Here is a 26,554-nt window from a genome sequence, read left to right as displayed (position 1 = left end):
GCTGCCTGACCTGCTGCGCTCTTCCAACAACACATTTTCAGATTTAGTCCCCATCTCCAATTTCCCAGGAGCTGGAACCAGATGAAGGAACACGTGAAGCGAACACACTGCCTTTCCTGTGAGAAGAGGACCCAGTGCACATGATGGGTTGCCAACAATGAAAGAATGGATGAGAATTTTAAAGCCAAATAAGATTGGAATTTGAATGTAAGCATCTGCAGTGGTGGATTTGAACCCTCACCTACAGAACATTAGCCTCAAACTTCCAAAAAAAAACCGAATGATAATATGACCAGGCCACTCTCTGTCCAGCTTGAAATGATATGTTTTAACAGCAAACTGATCCAGCACCGCTCACAACATCAAAAACGTAAACAGATTCATTTTCTACATTTAATCGAAGTCAAATTCAGACCACCACTAAAACTAAATAGAAACACATCGCAACATGTAAATTCTGAAACAAATGAAGCTCAACCGACTGACTGATCCATTCCAGAAACAGATTACTACACTCCTCCCAAGACGAAAAGTCTGAACCCAGCCTTCTCAACAGAGTGACAGACATCCATCATCAAAACAGCACCTCCACATATTGCAGAACTTCTGGCAAATGCAGACGTTGAAACTGTGACTTTCAATCGAGATGCATCAGTGACCTCCCTTTTACTGTCACTGTCCAGCAGTTCCTTTCGTGCTGATCCACCGATAGTGCACTGATCCCTCAGAACTAACCCTCTGTCAGTACGGCGATCCCGCAGTACTGCCACTCTGTCAGTTCAGCGGTCCTCAGTGCAGAAACTCTGACAGTGCAGAAACTCCGACAGTGCAATAATCCCTCAAGACTGGCTCTGAGTCAATGCAGCACTGCCTCAGTCCTAACCCTGCAGCAGTTCTTCACTCCCTTCGTACTGATCGTCTAACATGTGGCGTCACATTATTATTGACCCTCCAGCAGCGCATCATTTCCTCTATACTGACGTTCCAACATTGAAACATTCACGTAGTATGGCTCAGTTACGAGCACTGTGCTTCATTGCACAATGGACCTGGCTTCGATTCCAGCCTCAGGTGACAGTCTGTGTGGAGTTTTCACTTTCTCCCTGTGTCTGCGTGTGCTTCCGTTGGGTGCTCCGCCTTCCACAAACAAGGTGAAATTGAAGACTGCAGAATCGAGAAATCAGAGTCGAGACTGTGATGCTGGAAAAGCACAGCAGGTCAGGCAGCATCCGTGGAGTAGTAGAATCGATGTTTCGGGCAAAGGTTTGTGGCTGAGAGATAAACAGAAGTTGGGTGGGGCTGGAGAGAAGGTGGCTTAGTAACCAACATACGGATGAAATTGGGGGAGAAGGTGAAAGGTCGGACAGGAGGGTGCAGGGTGAATGGACAAGATAAGAAGGCAGTGCCGAAATGGAGGCTTGGCACTGAGATAAGGTGGGGCGAGGGGAAGCGAGTAAACTGTGAAATCCACATTAATCCCCTGTGTTTCCAGTTTCCCAAGACGGAATTTCAGGCGTGGAGGAAGCCCTCCTGCATCGCAAAAGCGAATCACCCGTTGTCTGGATGAAACACGGCTCATTTACCGCATTGGGAACAGGCAACCACTCGTTATTAACGCGGATTTCACCAGTTTCATCACTTCCATTCACCCCAACTTATCCCAGTCCTCAACCCCCAACTCGGCACTGCCCTCTTGACTTATCTTTCATCATTCATCTCTATCCACTCCACCCTCCACTCCAATCTACCATATTCTCCCTACCTTCATTTACCTCATGCATTGTCAGCTCCCTTCCCCAAGCCCCACCCTCTCCCATGTGTATCTCAGTCCCGCCCCCGGCCCACAAGCCTCATTCCTAATGAAGGGCTTATGCCAGAAATGTTGATTCTTCGGCTCCAAGGATGCTATCTGAACTGCTGTGAATTTCCACCACCACACTCTTCCTCCCACAATCAAAAGATATGCAAGTTATTTCGATATACCTTGCTAATTTCCACATGCGGGGTAGTTGGTTTTGTTGTGCTCGCTGTGGGAAAATGCATGATGTTCGGAGAGGGAGAAGGTTTTGACCGGATACTTTTTGTTGGATGACAGGGCGGGTGAGGTTTTTGGATCGGATGCTTTTTGGAGGGTCACTGCGGACTTGTTGAGCTGAAAGTTATATTTCTAGATTGTAAGGATTCTATGGTATTCTACACAATACTTACCACTGATGGGAAAAACTCTGAACGCTATAAAGTGGGAAGAGGTTTCTATTGATGGTGGAATCCAGAATCATGCATTACCATTTTGGAATGATGGTCAGAGATTCTTCTTACTCAGTGTGTCTGAATTTTGTACTGCTCTGACAGAAAGTTTAAAGTTAGCGTGTGAGTGTTTCTATGATCAAGATTGATCGATTATTGATGATGGGGTAATATTCAGGGTAAAAGAATTAAGTAGAGCAACGGTTCAACTTCCCATGATTGTATTGCTTGGAAGGATAATCATGATGATCTGAATTGTTTCTGCGTCTTCATGCCTCGTTCCCACCCTGTTCCTACAATGTTGTGATGTTCTTTACCATATACTTTACAATGACATAAACCATACTTGTCTTCAATATCATTTGGGTGCCAGCTGACCCTGCACCTTCTGCTCCCCGCTCCAACTGCCATGGTAGATGCAAAGGAATCGGATGCAGTGATGCAGCAGAAGGGTTTCATTCAAATTCCGCCTATTGTCAACATCAACGCCATGGAGAAAACCATTATGTTTATCAAAAGGCGTCAGAAATCGCTGCTCCTCAACTTTTCCAGCACAAGCACTAAGGTTGTGATGCTCTGAGCAAGGTCTTTGGGTGCGTATAGAGAGTTAGTCTGTACTGACAGAAGAGCCTGATGGAGCACCGAGCAGGGAGCTACGAGCTGGTTCGTCTGTGTCTCTCCCAAAGCTGTCCTGCACTACCATCCTGGATCCTTGTAATGCTGCATGGAGATCACTGAGTTGGCTCAGGCTCCTGCTAGATTTCAGGGCTCAGTGAATCGCACAGGACCAGGCAGATAGTCAGTACTGCTATCACAGCCTAAGCAAAGATTCCCTGTATGTCAGTGACTTCTGAATTATGTCTCTGATGATCAGTTCTTCCGATACGATGTCTATCTAGTTGTCGATGCGTTCTGAGTGATGTCTCTGTATTGTTCAGTGTATTCTATGTGAGATCTCTTTATTGGTTAGCATCTTCTTAATGGTCTCGCTATATTAGTCTCTTCAGAGTTCATTCTGTTCTGAGTGTTTTGTCCCCGGCCCATGATGCAATCATTGGTATCAATAGATCCTGCTCCATGGAACCGGATCCCTGCACCGTCCAATAAATGTCACCTGTAGGTTTGAGTTGATATGACCTCATATCCGGAACATGAATGTGCCTCCCACCTTCAGCAGGAGAAATCCTAAACAGACACCCAAGTCAATCCCAAACTTCTCCATGGCTATCTCCCTTTGTTATCGCCTTCCTCTGTTTTTCTTTTTCATTTGCCCTGTGTTTCTTTTGTCTGCGTCTTCCACTGTCATTCTCTCTATATAAATCAGTCTCACGTTCTCACTCTCTGCGTGTACGTCCTTCCATTTTCTCCGTTTCTCTTTTTTTTTGCAATTTTGTCCTTGCCTTATTCTTCAAGTCCTCGATTATTTTGCTATCTCTTTCTAAATTTTATCTATATCTTATCCATTTTGATTTCTCTGTTGGTGCAATTTCGATCTCTCTCTGTCTACAAATCTGAGAATGGGTGTGAGCCCCTGTTTTCCGAGAGACGCTTCAAGTTCTGGCAACATCGTGTTAAATTGAAGCTGGATGCATATGCTGATGTCATCGTCTTCTCAGATCACTTAGCGCAACTGCAGGAGCAGAAGCTGTAGCCGACAGAGATGAATAACTGCGATGAGCAGAGGTGATTGTCAAACAATTGGAAATGTATCTGGCGTTTGCAATAAGCACAACTCCGTTTCTGAGCAGCATGTGCTGCGGATCTCACCTTCATTAATAATCCAGGCCATGATCCATTGGTTCCAAGATATCACGAATCTGGGGAGAGTTGTTGAACAGAGGAAACTTGCGGTGCAGGTGCACAGTTCATTGAAAGTTGAGTCAGAGGGGATAGGATAGTGAAGAAGCCATTTTGCATTCTTGACCTCACTTGTCAGAGTATTGACTATCGGCTTTGGGACATCACCTTGAAGTTGTGTTGGACATTGGGTAGGCCACCTTTAGAATACTCCTTCACAGTTCTGGTCCTTTTGCTTTCAGTCGAATGATGTTTTCTGAGAAAGATTGCAGATTCAATTCACAAGAATGTTCTTGATACTGTTGGGTTTGGGTTATACGCAGAGGTTAGATAAGTTGAGACTTTTCTTCCAGAGAATGCCAGAGGAGTGGTCACGTTACGGCATTTACAAAGTCATGAGAGGCAGGAATAAAGTGAATTGCCAAGATTTTTTTCCCAGAGCAGAGAGTCAAAAACTACAGCACATTGGTTTAAGGTTAAAGAGAAAGGATTCAAATCAGCCCTGAGAGGGAATTTCCTTACAAAGAGGGTGGTGCAGGGATGGAACGAGCTGCCAGAGGAAGTGGTAGCGGTGGGCATAATTATATATTTTAAGCACATTTGGACAGGTACATAGATAGGAAAATTTGCAGCGATATGTGCCAGGGTCGACAGGTGGCACTCTTTAATTGAAAGATACTCGTATGGATGAGTTGGAGAAAAGCATCTGTTTCCGTATAGTATGTCTCTGACTCTGTGACTCTGAGAGAGTGACTGGTCCAGAAAAAAATAGTTGCTGATCGAAAAGCAGTAGACATTAAAACAAGAGCTGGTGTCCTTCTACACCTCTCGCTGAAAGTAAACAAGAAGGTTCAGCAAGTGATAAAATGGTGTTTTGGTTTTCATAGCGAGAGAATTCGAGTCATAGGACAAGGGATGGATTGCTGAAAATGTGCAGTGTCTTGTTGAGACCAAACCTGGAAGAGTGTGTGGCGATGTAGTCTCCTTATCTGTGGAAGGATGTTCTGACAATGGACGGAGCGCAGAAAATGTTTCACGAACTAATTCCTGCAAAGGCAGGACAGATGTATGAAAAGAGACTGATTCAGTTGGGATTGTATACACTGGGTTTAAATGAATTACGAGGTCGTTCATAGAAAACTATCAAATTCTAACAGGAGTAGACAGGCGAAACGCAGGAAGGTTGCTTTAGGTAATTATGAAGGAGACACCAGGGGGTCATAACATGATGGGCTATTTCGGACTGAGATGAGCAGAAACTCTTAACGCAGAGAATGGAGAGCCTGCAGAAATTTCTGCAGCGGAAGGTCACTGACGACTAAATATTGAACGTTTTCATGAACGCGTTCAATTTTGTTCTTTGAATTACAGGCATCATCGTGTTTGGGGAAAAGTGAGAAATGGGGACGGAGTTTGCCGATCAGCCGCCAACATGTTGCATCGTGTCGCATACTTCAAGCGCTGAATGACTTACTCGTGCCCTATTTTCTACGTATTTAAATTTCATATGGTCAACGGACGATGATCAAAACACAAAAACAGGAAAGAGTTTGTTGGGATGACCACGGTGACTAAATAGGCTTGAGTAACCGTCGCAAGATTAGAAGTCCAGCTAACACAGTATTAAAATCTCCAAGATTGTGAAGAATGGCGTATCAGACTGAGAATTCATGGTGTTGGCTGAGGACATAAACATTAAACACCAACAGCATTCCATAATCATAGGAGATGCACGAGCGTACGGCAGAAGCTTTGCTATTCTTTGGCATTTCACAAGACATGGCCATGCAAAACTGAGATAAGAACTGTCTTTACTCAGTGGATGGTGATCCTGTGGATATCCCCTCTCCAAAAGGCTACAGAGGTCAAACCACTACGACAAAAAATAGATGAATCTCTGGGTGATTACTGTGCTCTGGATTTTGTGGATTGTGTCGGATTCTGGAACTTATTTAGATGATTAACTCTTCCATTCTCTCTCTTCGTCACTCTCCCCCTGCCTGTCTTTTTTTCCGTTTCTCTGTCCTGCACTCCCTCATGGTGTCGCTCACTCTTTTTTTTCAGTAATTTCATGTTTTTGAATTGTTCGTTTTTCTCCATTTGCATCCTTTTTTATTTATCGTTCTCTCTCTCTCTCTCTTCTACATTGTCTCCTCCTCCCTCATTCTTGTGCCCTCCTGTTTATGTGTCTTGCTGTCTTTCTGTTTTGTTGTCTTTTTTGCGTCTCTCTTTCAGCGCTCTCTTCCCTCGTCTCCACTCATGTTTCATTTCTTACTATCTCTCTCAACAACATCAAGCTCTATCTTATGTTTTCCCCACTTGAAGTCTGCTTCTTCTTTTCTGCTTCTGGGCCTGTCTTTCTTTTACTGACGGTCTCCAGGTTTGTCACCGCCCCTTTCCCTATCTGATTTTCCCACTGTGTGTTCGTCACTCTCTTTCTCCATCCCTCTTGACTATGTCACAGTCTTTACCGGTGTGGGTCTCTCTCTCTCCCATCCCCTTTCTGACTGCCTCTGTGCTGTCTGTTAATATCCCTCTGTCTCTGCGAGTATGGTTGGCTCTGTCTCTCTCCCACACCCCCAACTCCCCTCTGCCTTTCCCTCTGTCTCTGTCTCTCTGCAACTCTGTTGACAGCCACTGTCTATGTGTCTCTGTCTCTCTCTCTCTCTCTCTCTCACACACACACACACACAGAGTCACAGAGTCAAATATACACATGCACACACTCACAAGCATACACACATGCACTCACGTTCAGACATACAAGTCCTCTCACAAACATTCACACAACAGTCTGGCACATAACATAGATATACAGATACACAAACTTGCGTTCTCACAGAGATATGCTTGATTTAGAGATGCCGGTGTTGGACTGGGGTGTGCAAAGTTGAAAATCACACAACAACAGGTTATAGTCCAATAGGTTGCATTGGAAGCACTAGAATTCGGAGCGCTGCGCCCACAACCAACTGATGAGGGGCAGCACTCTGAAAGCTAGTGCTTCCAATTAAAAGTGTTGGACTATAATCAGATACATTCACACTCTCAGAAACACACATGTGCCTGTGCATGAACTGATACATGCACGCAAACACACACACACACACACACACTTGCATGCATTCACACACATCCGCAAAAGTAATACCTCATCTACTTAGACACACACTCTCAGACTTACAGACACCCCTGAATTCAGGCATACACACATGCAAATACTTACACATTTATGCACAGTATGGGAACTCTCAGTTCCTTTCCTGGGCCATGACCAGATCCAGTTGATTAAATCTGATCATGCATCATGTGACATGGAACCACAGCAGCTGCGGGAGCAATGAGGCAGCCACATCCAATCGGTGAGCTGGGCAATTGTTCTTTTGCGCAAATTGTCCCAGTAACCGAGCGGTACAAACATGGATTGTAAGAAGGTTGTTGCTGAGCTACGATGATGTGGAAAGGTTGACATATGTCAGATTCTGGTTGCCAGTATCCATAGACAGGGGGTGAATGTGACTGTTGCCCATTGAGCACACCCACAGATGGAGATTTCGGATGTCCAATGTAGATGTCCGGAGAATCAAGTGACGAGCTGGTTCCGCAAGAATCCTTTAACGCCAGTGTCGGAATTTCTCCACACTTAGATTCTGTTCAGCGGGTGGGGCAAGATTAAGTAACATTGAGCATCGTACTGAGCATTAATTATCATTAATAAATGTTTTGCCAGTTACGAGTAATAATCTCATCAGCGTCACCAGGTTTTGCTTGGAAAAGACAACTTCTTGTTCTCAACAGCAAGAAAGGGCTCACTTGACATCTCACACAGTTCTTCCAAATGACACACTATTGTTGATTTTTTGGGGTGCTCGTGATCACAGGAATCTAAGACAGGCAATCGACAATTCCTCAGTAACATTTTTCATTGGTTATTGAGTTTGGGAAGCAGCATCACTTCAGGCATGATACGTTAGTTAATTATGGAGTCACAAAACTTGTACACCACAGAAACAGTTCCTTTGATCCAACTCGTCTATGCCATCCAGATATCATAAATTCATCTAGTCCCATTTGCAAACAATGGCCCATATTCCTCTCAACCCTTCCTATTTATATACTCAGCCAGATGCCTTTTAAATACATGGCTTTGTGAGGGGCAGGTCATGCATCACGAAACTTATTGAGATCTTTGAGGAGGTGTCAAGACAGGTCGATGACGGTCGAGCAGTGGATGTGCTGCATATGGATTTCAGCAAGGCATTTGATAGGGTTCCCCATCGTAGGTTTATTCATAGATTCAGGACGTATGGGATACAGGGAGATTTGGCTATCTGGATTCAGAATTGGCTGGCTGACAGAGGGCACTGAGTGGTTGTGGATGGAAAATATTCTGCTTGGAGGACAGTGTTGAGTGGGGTACCGCAGAGCTCTGTTCTTGGGCCTCTGCTCTGTGCAGTTTTTATAAATGACTTGGATGAGGAGGTTGAGGGGTGCGTTAGTAAATTTGCAGATGACACAAAGGTTGGAGGTATCGTCGATTTCGTCGATTGCATGGATGGCGACTGCAGGCTACAGTGCGACACAGACAGGGTGCAGAACTGGGCTGAGAAATGGCAGATGCAGTTCAACCTGGATAAATGCGAAGTGATGCATTTTGGAAGGTCGAGATCGAATGCTGAAAATAGGATTAAAGACAGAATTATTGGCAGTGTGGAGGAACAAAGAGATCTGGATGTGCAAGTACATAGTTCCCTTAAAGTTGCCACCCAAGTGCATAGGGTCGTTAAGAAAGGATATGGTGTTTTGCCTTTCATTAACAGAGGGATCATGTTTAAGAGCCGCGAGGTTTTGCTGCAGCTCCATAACTCCCTGTTGAGGCCACACTTGGAATATTGTGTCCAGTTCTGGTCGCCCGACTACAGGAAAGATACAGAGGCTTTGCAGAGGTTTTAAAAGAAGGTTTACCGGGATGCTGAATGGACTGGAGGGTTTGGCTTATGAAGAGGGTTTGAATAAACTCGGAATTTTCTCTCTGGAGAGAAGAATGAAGAGAGGAGACCTGATCGAGGTATACAAACTTATGAGAAGACTAGATAGAGTCAATAGCCAGAGAACGTTCTCCAGCGCAGGATTGACTGGTCCGAGAAGTCACAGTTTGAAGATATTAGAAGGAAGGTATATAGGAGACACCAGAGGTAGGTTCTTTACGCAGACTGCTTTGAATGCATGGAATGCGTTGCCAGCTGAGGTGGTCGAAGCGAAGTCATTGGGAACATTAAAGAGACTGCTGGACATGCACATGGATAGCAGTGAGTTGAGTGGTACATAGGTTAAGTTACCATATTTTACATTCGGATTACATCTCGGCACAACATCGTGGGCCTCCGGGGCTGTTCTGTGCTGTACTTCCCTATATTCTATGTTCTATATTCTAAATGCTGTAATTGTACCAAACCCCACCACTCCCACTAATAGCTCATTCCGTCCTATCAGTTTCATGAAAAATACATAGTCTGTTTATCCTATCGATGTCCCTCATGATTTTCTAAAACTCTGTCAGCTCACCCGCAGCATCTTACACTTGAGGGAGAACAGCCCGTAACAATTCAGCCACTCCCTTTACGTCAAACCTTTAAAACCTGAAAACATGCATGTAAATCTTTTTCTGAACCTTTCAAATTTCGCAGCGTCCGTTCTACAAGAGGGACATAAAGAACGTGTACAACCGTGACAATTGGAATCATTACTGACACCAGAGGACAAACAGACTGTCGGCACGAAATGTGAAGATTTCATTAACGCATTGCGGGGCAGGAGTCTCTTCTCTAACCGACGTGGTAGCGAACATTTTCTCCCTCTTCCTCTTCTTCTCAGGTCCATCTTTCACCTGCCTGATAAGTACTGCTCAATGAAGATTGTCCTGTGGTTCCAAGTGATGACATGTGCGTAAGTGTGGTGCTGGACAAGCACAGCATCACAGGCAGAATCGGAGGAACAGGAGAATCGAAGTTTTGGGAAAAAGCACTTCATCAGGAAGATTATGTTTTTCTAGCACCACACTCTCGACTCTAACCGCCAGCATCTGCGGTCCTCACTTTCTCCTAGTTGATGAGATTTGCTGCCAGAAGGTGAGCTTTAAGAGAACTTCCCTCTGCCGCAGTCCTTATCACATGTTGCCACGGACAGGTAACATGCACACGGTTCTTTTGGCTAGTGGCCATAGGACAACTGAATTTGAAATAGCCGAAACTTCAGATTGTGGTCTTTTGGATGCGGTTGCTTATTGGATGAAAGAGAGTACCAGAGGGTTCCTATCAGTGTTGTGGGAGGGAATAGAACGTGGTGGTGAGGGCACTAGTATAGGAAACGTTTGTGACATGGCTACCGGCCCCGTCAATTCCAACGGGGCCTCAGAAAGATACAGTTTTTACCTTAAAAGTGGATTCCACTCGTTTTATTTGCCAGTCCACCAATATCCTTGATTTGTTATTATTGCATGTATCCATGTACAGTAAAACACTTTGTTCTGTGTGTGACATATTATACAAAGTGCATGAAAGTAATAGAACAGAGTGAAGAATACAATGTTATGGCTGCAGAGAGAAGGTGCATAGTGACTAAGATTAAAATTAAATTTAAAATTTGTGAGTTTCGTTGAGAACTTTAATAGTTTTGGGGATGAATCTGTTCTTGAATCCACACGCGCGTATCAAACATTTTTTGTCTTCTGCCTCATGCAAGACGATTTTAGAGATTATAATGGGAGTACGAGGGGTATTTGATTATGCCCGTTGCTTTCCTGAGACAGCGGGAACTATAAGTGGATGGCTCCTTGTGTGATGGACTGTGCGGCGTTCATGACTCGTTGCAGTTTCTTCTGGTCTTCGGAACAGCAGTTGCCACAGCACGCCAAATGATTATGAGCGGCAAGTTCCACCAACTACATTGTGGGGCCATCACCAGACATTTATGGTTCACTTTCCTGCTTTGTCAGCATCCTGCAGGGACTGTGCCCTCAGGGACACCCAGGTCCTTCTCTGATTCCAACCCACTCCCATGGCACCCATGCAAACATTTTTGAGTTGATTTTAATTCAATCACCACTGCTTTCGAAAGGGTTAAATGCCGGTCCATGGTGAATCCAGTTCGATCATACTGAGAGACGAAATGGACATTGAGGTGAAAACAAAATCAAAAATTGCAGGAAATATTCAGCTGGTCTGGCAGTTTCTGTGGAGAGAGAATCAGAGGCAACGTTTCAGAACGCTTCTTCTGAACTTTATCAGAACTGTGTTTTCTCCCACAGGTACTGCCAATCCGGCTGAGATTCCCCAACACTTTCTCTTTTTGTTTCAGATTCCCAGCACCCGCAGTCCTTTACGTTAGTCATTATCACAATACAGAAACTTCTTTGTGGTTGTGGATGCGATTTCCGTTTGTGGACCATTTTCGTCACCCCATTAAAAACATGAAACTAAAAAAGGAAAGAAAACACATGAAGTGAAAACAGTGGTAGATCCGCTCCTGGGTGGCCTGCAACGGCCAATCATTTGGTGAACAGCCAAACACGCACAAAACTGGTATCCCATGACTTCCAGGACCCACTAAAACAGGCTGTTGGCGAAATCAAGGTTTACTGATGCAATCGGTGAGCGGGATGTCCTTCAATGACCGTATAGAGACATGAGAAATGTCGAGTCTGTGAGCTGAAACTTCACTTGGAACAACTTCTGTTGACGTCGAGCAGGGAGCATTGGGATATCAGGCTGGGGAAAGGCTTCTCAGCTATTTAATTTGAAGTGAAATAGTTTTCAACAGGGCACATATTTTCAAACTGGGCGATTATCTGTCTCGGGGAAATATGTGTATTATAAAAAAACATCCTGCAAAGATTGAACTCTTGGAGGAGAATATGTGCGGAGACAAAAGGAGGCAATGCTTTCTCTCTTTAATTTTTGTCACATGAATGACTCTGCCCTGGGATAAATTGCAAAAGGGCATTTTCAGCTCGTTCATATTATTCAATTTCCTGCAAACTTGCACAGGTTATTAAAGTAAACTAAAGGTCCGAAAATTAACGGGAATGTACGACGTTGTAATTAGGCTCGAGTGTACCTTGGTTAAGGAGGAAAATCAGGCAAGTTAAATTGAAGTTTCTCAGGTCAGCGCTGATCCCTTTGAATGACTGAGCAGACAGAAGGTGAATGGAAGCTTCAAGAGGACAGATGCGTTTTGCTTGAAAACCAATCAATTAACAATAAATGGGTGCCTTTGGGGTGAAGCAGTGACGGTGATTGTCTTTCCGGTTGTTCAACTTGTGAACATGACTGCTATTGCTCATGTCCATGTTTAACTCGCTACTTTTCAGCATGCACTGGCCAGTTGCATAATCGGATTGCATCTGACTGTGGATCAGGTGGTTGTAGCTTCAACTCCTATTTCGTTCGAGTTTAATGCAGGGTTTTATTGCACTTACAAATTAACTTTCCTCTTTGCTCTGAAGCCGAGTTGATGTTGGAATTCCCGATCTGCATGAACCTTCACTGAATATCCCCGAGACCACCAGTGTCAATGTCCCAGTGTCATCACGAGAGGCGAAGTTGAAATAGTCCCACACGCTGCTCATGGGCATCTTCCCATTTGCCAACACACCGTCGCAATCACTGGAGCTCCTGGGAATGACAGGGAAAAAAAAATAGCCGAGTCTCAGCATTCGGAATCTTAGAAATTATTTCGGAAGCGGAATCAGAGGAGAATGTCGGTTGCGTTTTCCGACTGAGCAGGGACTGCGGACGCACCTTGCCCTTCTTCAAGACTCTGCGACATCGTCTCATGGTCTGCGGGACATCAACTTATCTGAGGCATTGAAAGGGCTCCCAGCACAGATTTTCTGCCTCTGTGGTTGTCGCTATCAGGAACACAATGCCCTCACATCCTGACCGCGAACTGAACCCGGGCTGAGTCGGTGAAAGCACCAAACCCAAATTGCTGGACGTCAGCAATGAGTACTGGCACCAGACACACGGGCGGCATAACATTTCTCAAGCTCCTTGGACGTGCTCGTGTCACAAACAACTGCTTGACAATCCTAATCTCATTTTACATTACTTTGCCTTGTTTGACTTAGCATGAAAATAACTCACATCTGATTACCTCTGAATGTTATGTGGGTTTCTGCTTCTCCAACCCTGACAGAGAATGAGCTCCAGATTCAACCACCCGCTGGCTGCTAATTATTTTCTGCATATCTACGCAAACCTTTCTGTCTCTTACCTTAAATCTACGCCCCATGGTGGTTTATCAAGAGATAAAGTTTCTTTCAATCAGCCCTATCCGTATCCCTCAACATTATGTACATCTCAGTCATGTCTCGTCACAAACCCCTTTGTTCTCAGAAAAAAACATCACCACTCTGTCCAATTCTTCTTCATAAGTGAAACTATTCAACCTGTCAATGTCCTGGTAAAGATCTTCTGCGCCGTTGCCAGACCTATCACATACCTGCTGTAATGAGAAATGCAGAACTGCACACAATACTCCAGCTAGAGCCAAATGAATAAACAAAACAAGTAATGCAGATAATCACGGAAACTGATCTTTTCTAATGAAGTACCTTTGCTCAGTATTGCACTGTGTTCTTTACCTGAGCCTGATGTCCTATTAATTGTGGTCCCTATTTCTAAAAGCTGCTGTATGAGGATTGATCTCAGAACCGTGGCAAATAAAGGAATTGACTAGATTGGAGGTCCAGATGGTGGGAGTCGGGGAAGTTCATCCAGCACCAGTAACCCTATCAAAACCGACTGATTGCTGTCAATGTGAGTCTTTGATTGTGCATCGCCTCGGTGAAATGTGAGTAAGGATGGAAGGGATGTTTTTTGAGTGTGGGAGGGAGGGAAATCTCCAAGAATGCGTGGGTTTTGTATCCTGATATATAAAATGCAGAGATGTTAGGGAACGGGTGTTTGAAGGAGCAAAATGATCACCTCGAAGAATGTTTTCATTTTAAAAATGACTGATTCCTTCGAGCGTTTGCTAAGCACATACTACGTTAGCAAAACGTGAATAAAGTCACAATTCAGATTCGACCTGATATCACTGTGGCGAAAACGTAACACGTTGACAAGGACCCAATATACCAACCACTACAGCGGACAGCTGAAACTGACAACCGGGAGCGGTAGGGACAGACCACTATAAACACCGGAGGAAACATCAAAGAAGCGCTTCACAGGAGGCTCCCAAGCACTGATGATGTCGCCTAGCCAGGGGACGAAACGTTTGCAACAAAAACTTCCAGCTCGGCGAACAGAACCACAACAACGAGCACCCGAGCTACAAATCTTCGCACAAACTTTGAGTAAGTTAATCACTACAGCACGACCCCGGCGTCACATGGGAAAGCAGGATGCAAAATGCAATAAGGATAGTGGCAGAGCATATGTCAGGAACGGCAGCACATGCACAAAAGAAATTGTTGCCAACCAGTGAGTGAGACGGGGTAAAGCAGAATTTAACCAGCCTCTGTGGACTTCGACATATAAAAAGTCTGCCCACTCTGACTTTCCTGCAGACTGAGATTGATAGATTTCTACGAAACTTCCAAGGGTGAAGGGACAACGCAGGGTAGTTCTGAAACTAATTTCTCAATAACAGTGTAGATAAATATTGCTTACTTCACCAAATTGTACACACAAGGAAGTAACTACAGCTGCAGACGATCATATAATTCACCAACAGGAGCAGAATCAGATAAAGAGAGTGGCGCAGCTCCGGAGATCCAACTGAAAATAGGGATGAAATGAGTGCACGGATGTGGATATAAGATGCAATCGGTGAGCGCAAGGTCCTTCGCTTACGGTATAGGGGCGCGTGAATGCCCATGGCTACGAGCCACAACCTCACCTGGAGTAGGTTCTATTGACATGGAACAAGGAGCATTGGGACATTAGGATGGGAGCCCCAAACTCAACTGGAACAGCCTCTGTTGACAGGGAGCATTGGGGTATCAGGCTGGGGAAAGGTTACTCAGCTATTTTAATCTGAAGTGAAATAGTTTTTAGCAGAACACATGTTCGTGGATTCAGGGAGCATATGTCACAGCAAAATGTCTTAGTTATCAAGAAAATTCCTGCAAAGACTAACACGTGGATCAGCATTTGTGCAGAGAGAAATGGGTGAATATTTTCACTTTCTGACATTTCTCGTATGGTTAACTCTGTGCTGGATTAAAATGCAGGAAGGAATTTTCAGCTCGTTTCATATTATTCAATTTAAACTAAACTTCCAAAAAAAGGTATATGTGATATTGTGATTAAGCACGAGTTTACCTCCAGTTATGGATGAAAAACGAGCGGATTTGAAATTCATCACATCAGCGATGATCCCATTGAATTGTTGAGCAGACAGAGGGGGAGTGGAAGCTTCATGACGACAAATGCATTTTCTTTATCCCCGCTCCACAATGTGCAAGCCATTGGACTGAAGCAGTGACGATGGTTATCATTCTGGTTGTTCAACTTTGGAACATGACTGCTGTTGATCATGATCGAATTAAGATGAGAACTCTGTCGCATGCAAGACTGAAGGTCGCTTGGGGCCAGGGCCGCAATGAATGTCGCCACCCATGATAGATCAGGCGTTTGTAGGTTCTATTCCTACACAGCTTTCATTTAATGTTGGCATTTATTACACTCACAAATTGATCTTCCTCATTGTTGATAAGCCGAGTTGAGCTTTGAATGTCAGATCTGCAGAAACCTTCAGGAAAAGTCCACGAGAACATCAGAGTCAATTTGCCAGCATCATCAAAGGAGGCGTAGCTGAAATAGTCCGACACGCTGCTCAGGGGCACCTTTCCATTTCCCAATCCCACCCACGCAACCAATGTGACTCCGGGGAATGGCAAGGAACCAAAATAAATAGCCTAGTTTCAGCATTGAAAATCTTTCGAAATGTTTTCGGAAGCGGAATCAGAGGAGAGTAAATAGTGAACTGTTGGATGAAGCAGAGACTATCGGGACACCTTGTCTTCTTCAAGAGACTGCGACATTGACTTGGAGGCTATCGGAAATATTATTGACGGGGACATTGAAAGGACTCCCGTCCGAAATGTTCTGCTTTTTCTGTTGTCACTGTCAGGAAAAAAAAACATAACACTCCCTGAGCAGGAATCCAGACCAAACTACAGCGGTGAAAGGGCCGAATTGTCATCACTAAACCATCAAAAATCAGCACGACATCGTCTTCCGCGGGTCGAGTACCAGCCTTCAAGCTCCTTGTACGTGCTCTTGTCAGGAACAAACGCTTGACGATCCTCATCCCATTTTCTATCAGTTCCTTTTGTATGCCTTATCATCACAAATTCACATCTGAATAAGTCTGAATGTTATGTGGATTTCAACATGTCTGACGTTGACAGACAGTGAATTGAGATTTACACACCTGCTAGTTGATCAAGTTTTACTGCACATTGACTCAATCCTTCCTGCCTCTTACTTTAAACCTATGCTGTCTGGGGATCGATCACTCTTTCACTCCAACCATTTTATCCCTCATTATTTTGTAAATCTCAACTATGTCTCCTCGCAATTCCTCTGGTCTCAGAAAACAAAACAAACTCAGTCTGTCCAATCTCTCTTCATAACTGAAAGCCTTCAACCAGACAATATCCTTGCTAAATTTCTGCACCGTTTCCAGTGCAGTCACAACCTGCAATAATATGAATTGCATAACTGCACATAATACTCTGGCTCGCTCTGAATGAACAAATGAAGTAAATGGTGCAAATTGCTGCAGAAACTGGTATTTTCCCAAAAAACGTGCTCTTTGCTCAATACTGCACTGTGTCCTTTTCCTGAGCCTGATGCACCACTAATCTCTGATCCATGTCAGTAATACCTGCTACATGGGGATTGATCTCACAACCGTGCCATCTAAATGGATTGCCTGGTTTGAATGTGTAGATAGTGGGGTTGGGGAAGTGTCATCAGCAGGACCGACTGAACGGTGCAAATATGAATGTTAGATTGTGCATCGCCTCACTGAAATGGGAGGAGAGATGTAAAGGAGGGTTACTGATTGTGGGATGGAGAGAAATCTCTGAGAATGAGTGGGTTTGAATTTTCATATATGAAACGCAGACGTGTGAGAGCTCGGATGCTCAAAGGGGCAAAGTCATTAACCCGAAGAATATGCTTATGTAAAAACGGATTGATTCCTTCCCACCTTTATTAAGTACGTATTACGTGGCAGAAAAAGGGAGAATTGATCCTTGGTTTAACTCAAATTGTTGCTGATCTTGCGGCATCCACAGCACAAGGTACTAACTACTGCGCCATCCCAGCGCCACATGGAAAGCACGATGCAAAAAGCAAGAAGGATCATGGCAGAGTATATCTCAGGAACAGTACCACATGCACATTAGAAGCACCTGCCAAACGGTGACTCAGATGTGCGAACTCGGAATCTCCACAGCCTCTGGGGCCAATAAAGTTCAATGTTCAGCTCACTGTGAAGTTGTTGAACACTGAGATAGGCTTCGACAATGTTCGGAGGAACGGGGATACTGCAGACTATTGGCGAAATGTACTTCTCCAGAACAATGTAGTTTAACATCGGTTACTTCACCAATTTCCTCACTCAAGTAAGTGCCAACTGCTGCAGACTATCATATGATCCCTGTTCCCAAGCTTTAAATCAGAGAAACTGAGTGGCCTAACCGCGAAGACCCAAATGGAAATGTGGAAGTGATTAACCACGCGGATGTGGCTCCAGTGATACAATTGGTGATCATGATGTGCGTCTTGGACGTTACAGAGAATCGTGAAATACCGAGGTGAGGAGCTGCAACCTCAACTTCAGCAGCTTCCATTGAAATGGAGCAGGGAGAGGTGGTACATCAGGCTGATGGAAAGGATACTCATTTAATTTTATCTGCAGTGCAATAGTTTTTCAAGTACAAATGTTTGTGGTTTGATTAAGCATCTATTCCAGAGAAATGTCTCAATGATAAAGAAAAACACTGCAAAATTCAACTGGTGGAAGAGCATCTGTGCAGAGAGAAACAGTAGGAATGTTTTCGCTCTCTGACATTTCCCATATGACTCACTCTGCACTGGGTTAGATTGCAGCAAGTGATTTATACCTCGTTTCATATTATTCAGCTTCCTGCAAACTCACACAGGTCATTAAAGTAATCTCAGTCTCCGAAAATTAACGGGAATTTACGATGTTGAGGTTTGGCTTACCTGGAGTTATTGAAAGATAAATCAAGGTAGTGGATTTGAAGTTGATCAGATCAGCATTGATCCCATTGAATCGCTGAGCCGATATAGGGTGAATGGAGACTTCTCGAAGTCTAGTGTATCTTCTTTACGAAAGTCGCCGCTTCACGACGTGGGGAGCATTGTAGTGAAGCAGTGAAGACGATTATCTTTATTGGTTGATGAACTTAAGAACATCACTGTTATTGCTCATGTCCGTGTTAGCACCAGGAGTGTGCAACATGCAAATAAAGAATAGAAAGGTGAAGTGTGCACTGGGTCAGTCGACCGATGGTTAACCCGACTGAATGCAAATGAGGTGTTTTTAGCTTTGAGGCCGACCTGTCTCGAGATCAATGTTAGCTCTGCATGGTGCTTGCAACCTAACTTTCCACTTTGCTTTGAAGCTGATTTGAGGTCTGGAATCCTGATGTGCTGGAAACCTCAGTAAGTTCCCCGTGCAAATCTGAGTCAATGTCCCAGCGTGAGCATAGCTAAGATAATCCCACAGTCTGTTCGTGGGCTTCATTCCATTTCACATACCCACTGACCCAGTCAGTGCGCCTCGGGGTATGGCAGGGAAACAAAATATGTTCCCCAAATTCAGCTTTGCAAATCGGAATCAGTGGAGAATGAAGGGACAACTGTCCGACAGAGCTGGGACTGTCGAGGCACCGTCTCCTTCTTTCAGAGGCTCGGACATTGACTCTGATGTTCTCGGGTACACGAATTGATCTGAGCCCTTGAAAAGACTCCCGGCACAGATGGTCTGTTTTTGCTTTTGTTGTTATTGCTGTCAGGAAGAAAAAGTCCCAGACTCAATTGTCAGGAAGTGAACGTGGGCTGCTGCACTGAAAGGGCCAATCTCTCACCACTGGACCACCAGGGATAATTGAACGAGCTGACCACACTGGTGGCGTAACAGCCCGCAAGCTGCTTGTACTTGCTTGTCAGAAACAACTGCTTGACGATTCCCATCCCATTTTCCATCACTTTGCCTTGCATGGCTTTCTATCACAAACTCACATTTGAGTTTTCTTAGTTTCTGCCTCCACAATCATTACACTGAGTTCCAAATTCAACCACTCTCTGGCTGATAAAGATTTCCTGTATATCGACTCAAGCCTTTCTCCCTCTTCTCTCAAATCTACGCCCCCTGCTGATCCATCAAGAGGATCAATCAGTTTTCCATTTTGGTGTCCATGATTAGTTTTCACATCTCAATCAGGTCACCACACAATCTCCTCTGCTTCAAGAAAAACAACCCCGTTATAGACGAGGACAGACGACTCAAAACATTCTTAAGCAGGCAGCCCAGACCGTAACTTTACTATTTGATCCGGTAAATGCACAGTGAAAATTCCTCAAAGTAAGTGAGCTAAGTAAACTACCATGTTTTAAAAAAGACTTAAATTTATTCACAAAATTATATTATGAAACATAAATATCGGAATAACACTTCCATATTTACCAGCATTGTACTTCACTTGCCTCACTCTTGCCCACTTCTTTAACCTGTCTATATACGTCTGTGGTTTTTGCTGTACCAATCATTTTGGTGTCATATGTGAACACTGGCAAAGTACAGTTGCCTCTCAATTCCAAATCATCGATAACAAACGGGACAATTGTGATTAAAACACTGGTCCTTGAGGAACACCAGTAGCCATTGTTTGCCAACCCCAAAAATAACCATTTCTTTACACCTACTGCTTTCTTTTAATGAGCCAATCATCTATACATGCTACTACATGACCAACGATGCCGTGCACTGTTTTCTATTGCAGCAGCCTTTTGTGCATCTTCTTGATCAATGTCACCTGGTTATTCAGATACACCACATGCGCTGATTGTCCATTGGCCACCGCGGCCATAATGCCCTCAAAGAATTCCAGGTCTCACAATGCGTCACGTGAATATGTTCAAACCGTTTCTCAGTCCGGATAATGTGGCACTTGTTACAACTGAGACGACAGGGCCTAATCCAGATAGTTCTGAACTTGACATTACTCACATAAGAAAGTTCATGAAAATTGAACTAAATTATTAACTTACCTTCCAGATGAAAAAAAGGATGAGCTCATGGAGTTGCAACAATCGCTTGGAGAGGTATATGGAATAAACAGGGTACTGATCACGCGTCATGTCAAAATCACAAATGTTGTTCCATTGAAGCAATCACCTTACAGACCCAAGCTTCCAAAATGGACACAGCTTCAAAACGAGACTGCAAGCATGTTCACGGAATGTTTAAATGTCGAGAACAGCGACTCCAGCCCATGGCTGCCTCCATCCTGGGAAACCAGTGTGGTGTTTGCTCTGTGCGGTTGACCAGGGAGTTGAGCTTACATTATTGTAATTTGTGAATTTGTTCACAGCTGCCGCAGTTCTGTGCTTAGATTGAATACGCAGGTATATTTGAACGTTTCAATGAACATGGTGACTTTCCTCCTGAGTTTCGTTCGAGAAGTCAAATGCAGTGTGAAGTAATGCTGCACTAATATGCTCCCAATCCTTGTGTAGAATATGGAATATTTACGAGCCATAGCCTGTCACCAAACTTTAAACCCTTTCTTAATCAATACAGTATCTGGCTTTAAAATAATGTGTTATGGACTAAGTACAGGGAAATGGATCTTTTTCCATTTGGTAAACCATGGACGAAATGGGCCGAAGAGCCAGTTCCTGTGCTGTATTCTTGTTGCACCTGTGAACGAGGCTCTATTCATTAAACTTGACCTTTCGGCAATAGGAGCCATGAAGAGGGACCTTTTTCACCGTTTCTATTACTTATTGTCCCATCCTGCTAAGTTGTCCATCATCCCGGACTCAAGAAGATCGCCATTCCCTTTCCTTTTCTTCAAATTCGAGCCTGTGTTGGCCGGTATTCGCCAAGGCCCGGATCAGTGTAACAAATTGTCTGCCTCTACGGCGAACCCTCCTTCAAACCCCTTCCCGTGCCAGTGCATTGATCTCCACAGTCGCTCTCTAAGAATCTACAGATTATCTCAAAATAGTCACGCTGATTCCGTGATGTTCATCACAAGAATTAGACGTTGGTTGAAACATCACTCAAATGCTTAACAAATGTTGGAAACAGTCGGATGACGTTGATACCACAGATGTAGGTGATGGGGTGACTCGTTTCAAATCACGGCTGATGTGACCTTTCCATTGCACTGCATCGTTTAAAGTGTGTATTACTCGGAAATCATGACACGTCCTCGCACCATTTTGCAAAATTTGCAGTGTTTTCACCGCAGCGTTTTACGAAGATTTGTGGCTCACAAATCAGTTCTGCATTTTTCACAACTGTCTGCATTTTGACCCTGCCTTCCTCTTCCAGAAAGCTTGTTTTGTGAGGGGTATGGCTGGATCTGGCAGCATGCTGCAAACGAAAAAAATACATTACTGCTGCAATGTATCACAATGGCAGTGAACCAAACAAAAAGCGATAATATGCATTCTTCGAACTCTCACTGAGGATCAGCACCAATAGCTGTGGGGGGAAAATGTGGCATAAGAAGCTAAACGGTGCAATTGCTGAATCAGTAAAGAAAATTCCAAAAAAAAGGCGAGGAGATTCAGGAAAGTGCACAGCCTCAGCAGTGGGTGCGTATGGAGTTAATACCTGATCTTTATTAAGGATTCGCCTCTGGAGGTAAAGTCTAGTGAGAACGAACAGGGGGACTTGGACGAGAAGTTATCATTTTGAGAGATAAAGCATCGAACCAGTGGCTGGTAGTAAGGGGTCAGCGAATTTGCACTCTTAATAATTTGTTCCTCGAGAGTGTGCGAATTTATGGGACAGGTGGACAGGACTTTAGCGTTCCCTATCTAAGATCAGATTAGACTGTCAGCTGAAGTCTGGGGAGTTTACAGTGGAAGTGTTTGACAGAGTGTGAGTTCCAGTAATTCAGTTTGTTCTTGGTAATGAGTTAGGAAGGTTCAAGGTGGGAGTGAGTCCCCTTTTTGTGGAGAAGCCCAAGGAAGATCAAGAAACCGAAGAGATAAAACGGAAGTAATCTGGTATTTTCCCAGATTGTGCATTAACCAGATCCAATATCAGAAGTCACCGCACGAGCAAAAACTAAAGAGACAGTTGAATGAATTGCGGTTCAGATAGTGGGGACCCTGTTTGATGTAACAGAACAATGCCTGGATGCATTTACAGCTTTAGAAGCAATATTAACCAGGACACCAGATTTAGCTGCACCAAACCTTGCGAACCCCTCAACGTTGCAATCGATGCTAATGACACAGGAGTTAGAGCTGTATTGCTACAGGAATGTAATGATGGAATTGAACAGCCAGTTGGTTACTTTTCCACAGGAAATACTCCACGGTCGAAAAATAACCACTGTGCTTGTCGTTGGCTTTGCAACATTTGAATGTGCACGTTATGAACAATTTGTCAGAGATTGTCCTGATCATGGATCACAATCTCCTGCCATTCTTGGAACGCTTTACAAACAAGAATATGAGAATGCTTCATTGGCGTCTCATGTAGCAGATATTTAATTTACAAATCCTGAATGCTGTGAGTCGTAAGAATATAGGTGCAGATGTGCTTTCGCAAATTGGACTGATAAAGTATACACATGTAGTTATATGTCTATCATGGGAATGTGGTTAAGGAATACAAAAAAAGAAGCCACATGTTCAACATGATGGCTCATTTTTTCTTTAGTGGAGGTTGGTACGAAGTTATAAAAAAGCCCTGTAACGTTAATGGAGCTGAAACTTCTGACTTGCAAAGAGTGTTGTGAAAGATTTAACAATGTAACAATTTGTTTGTGAAACAAATACCTGGAGCAGCAGTGACATGGTGTACAACAAATTCAAATTCGCACAATCAGTTCAAATTATAGCCCAGAATCCAAAATCAAACCGAATTTGAATGCTACTCTTTTGTGTTACATCGTACCACTGAGTCAGTCCGATGTTTTGTGGGTTCATCACCAGGACTTGAACAGTTTGGGTCTTGGATTTGTGATTTGAATACATTTATGCAGATTCAGTCTGTGATTTAGACAGATTTGTGTATATTTACCTTGCAGATTAGTGCCCCAGATATCTAAAAGGTGAGATATTGTCTTTACTTACTGTGACTTGTGGTTGTTTCAATTAAAGGTGAGAGAAGTGGCTCTTCAAATTTCGAAATAGGTTTTGGGATTTGAAGATGATTCTCAAATTTGCCATGAAGGTTTTGAAGGAAAGAAAAATGTCATACTTTTAGAACAGAAAAGCGCAGCCAAACACCAACAGACTGCCAGCAGGATCATTCTCTGAAAGGTACCTGGCTGTCAGAAAATTGTGTAGCAGACCGAAGATGACCTAAAGGAACATACAGAGGAGATTCGACACGGAAGACGACAACTGGGTTTGTAAATAGATTCTTCATAAATTTAAGAGTGAACTTTCATAAAAGTATTGTATAATGGCAAATTTAAAAAAAAAACAGGTTTAAGAGAAAGGAGTTGTATCAGGTTGTTGTCTAAATTTCCCTTTTGGACTTAAACAATAACATTATTATTATTTTCTTTAAATAGTTATATTTGGGATAGCTCTTTCCCGCCTCGAAATTTAGCAGATTATGGCAGGAGGTGAGATTTCCAGCGTGTCCGGTTTCAATTAGCACAAGGTTTAACCCGTGTCGTAACACTTTAATTATTAAGAATTAGAAAATAAAATGATGGAGAAACTTAGCGTATCTGGCAATAGCTACGTGATGAGAAAACAGTAATATTTAGAGACGAATATGGTTCGTCTTAATTACTGATAGGAATCGAAGCATTAACACTTTTTAAAAAAACAACACAGTTGCAGATGTATATATCTGTATGGAAAAAAAGGCCTAAGGGGTAGATTACAACAGGAGAACGTATGACCTTTGTGCCCACATCATAAGAAAGAAAAGCGATGAAAATGGTCAGAAAAAAGATTTGGAAACGTAAATTACGCCTAAATATGATATGTGAAAATGAGAAAATCTATCTGTTCTACTTGTAGCAATACGATGCAGAAACACTGAGATATGCTGTGTGGGATTGACATCAACAGAAGTTGGACTGTAAAGTTACTCAGCTGAAAATTGAGTGCAAGACGAAAAGAGGTGCCTTAAAGTTAAAGCAACATATTTACCCTCAGCATGCCTTGAGCTTTCTCAACATTGTAATTGCAGGGTTAAAGAGCAAAGAACTGTTCAGCACAGGAACAGGAATTCCCATGACTTTCCATACACAAAATGCCTTTCGAGACAAAACTTACTTTGCCTCTACGTGCTCCGTATCACTCCATTCCTCGCCAGTTCATATTTCTGGCAAGATGCCTCCGAAACTTGGCCATTGTTTCTGTCTTCATTACTGCTCTGGATGTGCGTTCCGGACACTTAGCACCCTCTGGGTACGAGAGCGAAACCCGTGTCTCTCATCTCCTTTCATCTTAAGCATTCTCATCTTAAGCCTGTGTTCACAATTAATTGATATTTCAAACTTGGGATGAAAAAAATCAAATTTTTAATTAAACCAGTGCTCTCGTAATGTTCTAAGCTCGTCATGGATTGCCCATCATCCTCAAAATTTCAATTCAATACAATCAATTTAATTTTTCCAAATCTATGCCCATAGGTAATATATTGCTTACTGGACAACATCCTGATAAGTCAACCATGCAGCCTCACCAAAACCTCCCCGTCCCTGTCATTGTGTGACGTCAAGAACTGTACTCAATATTCTAAATGTGGCCGAACTAAAGTTCTATAAGTATGCAACAATACTCGCCAAATTTTCCTTCATAGAGAGTACTGTGCAAACCTCTATCATCGTGAAGGACAAATGCATCAAATACATGGAACCATCTGCAAAATCCCCTCCAAGTCATACATCACGAAGACGTGGAAGGAATTTGCTGCCACTTCACTGTAATTGCTTGACGACCATGATCAGTTCTCATCAAGCAGCTGCTTCTTTCAGTGGCAAGAAAATGGAGAAACACGAAGAGAAAGAGGTACCAAACACTTGAACAGAAGATTGTTGTCACAAGCTGCACAGATCAATGCGCCCTACACCATATGCCTGTTTGTTCTCAGATCAGTAAACCACTCTAAACTGATACAGACCATACATTTTTCCTCTCTATGTATCATAACTAAACTGTACCTTTGTCAGGAACATTAACCTAAAATGACTGACCAGTTCTCAATCGCTTACTCTGACTCCTTTTCTTGCTTCTCACCCACCACACTCACGCCTATTCCTATGCTCCCATGTGCATCGAATCTCTAACCCTATAAAGGTGCCCTCCTTCTCTCCAGTGACACAGGAAAACCACTGCACCACATCGAGAGCTGTCCTTCAGATGGCTGGCGCCTGTACATCGTGAGTGGTTGAGTACGACTCTCTATCTCGCAGCCTTCTCCTGCTCGCCAAATCCCAGCTTCTTGCCTTCACCGACCCAGGCGGCATTGTGGTCCTTATAAATTTCGACCACACTCACGTCATGCCCTGCAGCCTCAAGCACCGCTGCACCTCGTGTCCAAGACTCAGGCTGAATGAATGTAGGGAGGTTCATATAGACTGGAAAAGCATCAATTCTGAGGTCTTTTCTCTCCCAAAGTTGCTATTGTTGCTGCTGCTGATCTCATGGGAGAGAGATATCCTTGAGTAAAAGAGCATCCCCTTGTAGAATCATTCATCTGTATTTAGAATGACTATTAGGAGACTGTTTAGAACACTTGGAATTGGACAGGATGATAAACAAGTAATGTCATCTTTGTGTCTAGTGCTTCAGATGGAAGTGTCTTTCCAGCTGGGACAGAAGTCCACATTCATTCCAGCCATTGGGCCAGTTGATGGACAAGCTTATTCCAAATGGTGACTTGGTTCCTGCATCCTGCTCAATACCTAAACCATTGCCTCCTCCTATGTGAACTTTTGGCTTGAGTTCAGGAGTCTTTTTCCGGTGAGAATTTTATTTTTCATTCTCAGAAAATACCTGTGTCTATTCCAGTCATTGTTGAATATATCAAATATTCTCTCTTTTTCAAATATTCAGCCATAGCAGCCTTATACCTTCCCAAATGTTGATGCCCTGAAAGAAAAAGAATTGGAAGTTTTGTTTTTGAAATTATTAAATTCCCTATTCAACTTTCCTCCATGTCATTGCAACTACTGTTAGTTCTATAATTGAATGGGAACCATAAACTCGTGAGCCTGACATGAGTTGTGGACAAGTTGTTGGAGGGA

Source organism: Chiloscyllium plagiosum, unplaced genomic scaffold (genome assembly GCF_037043375.1).
Source record: "Chiloscyllium plagiosum isolate Xiang-an unplaced genomic scaffold, Cpla_swu_hap1 HiC_scaffold_52, whole genome shotgun sequence".
In the NCBI taxonomy this organism is placed as follows: Eukaryota; Metazoa; Chordata; class Chondrichthyes; order Orectolobiformes; family Hemiscylliidae; genus Chiloscyllium; species Chiloscyllium plagiosum.
The sequence above is the reverse complement of the archived record's forward strand: the minus strand, read 5'-3'. Positions refer to the sequence as shown.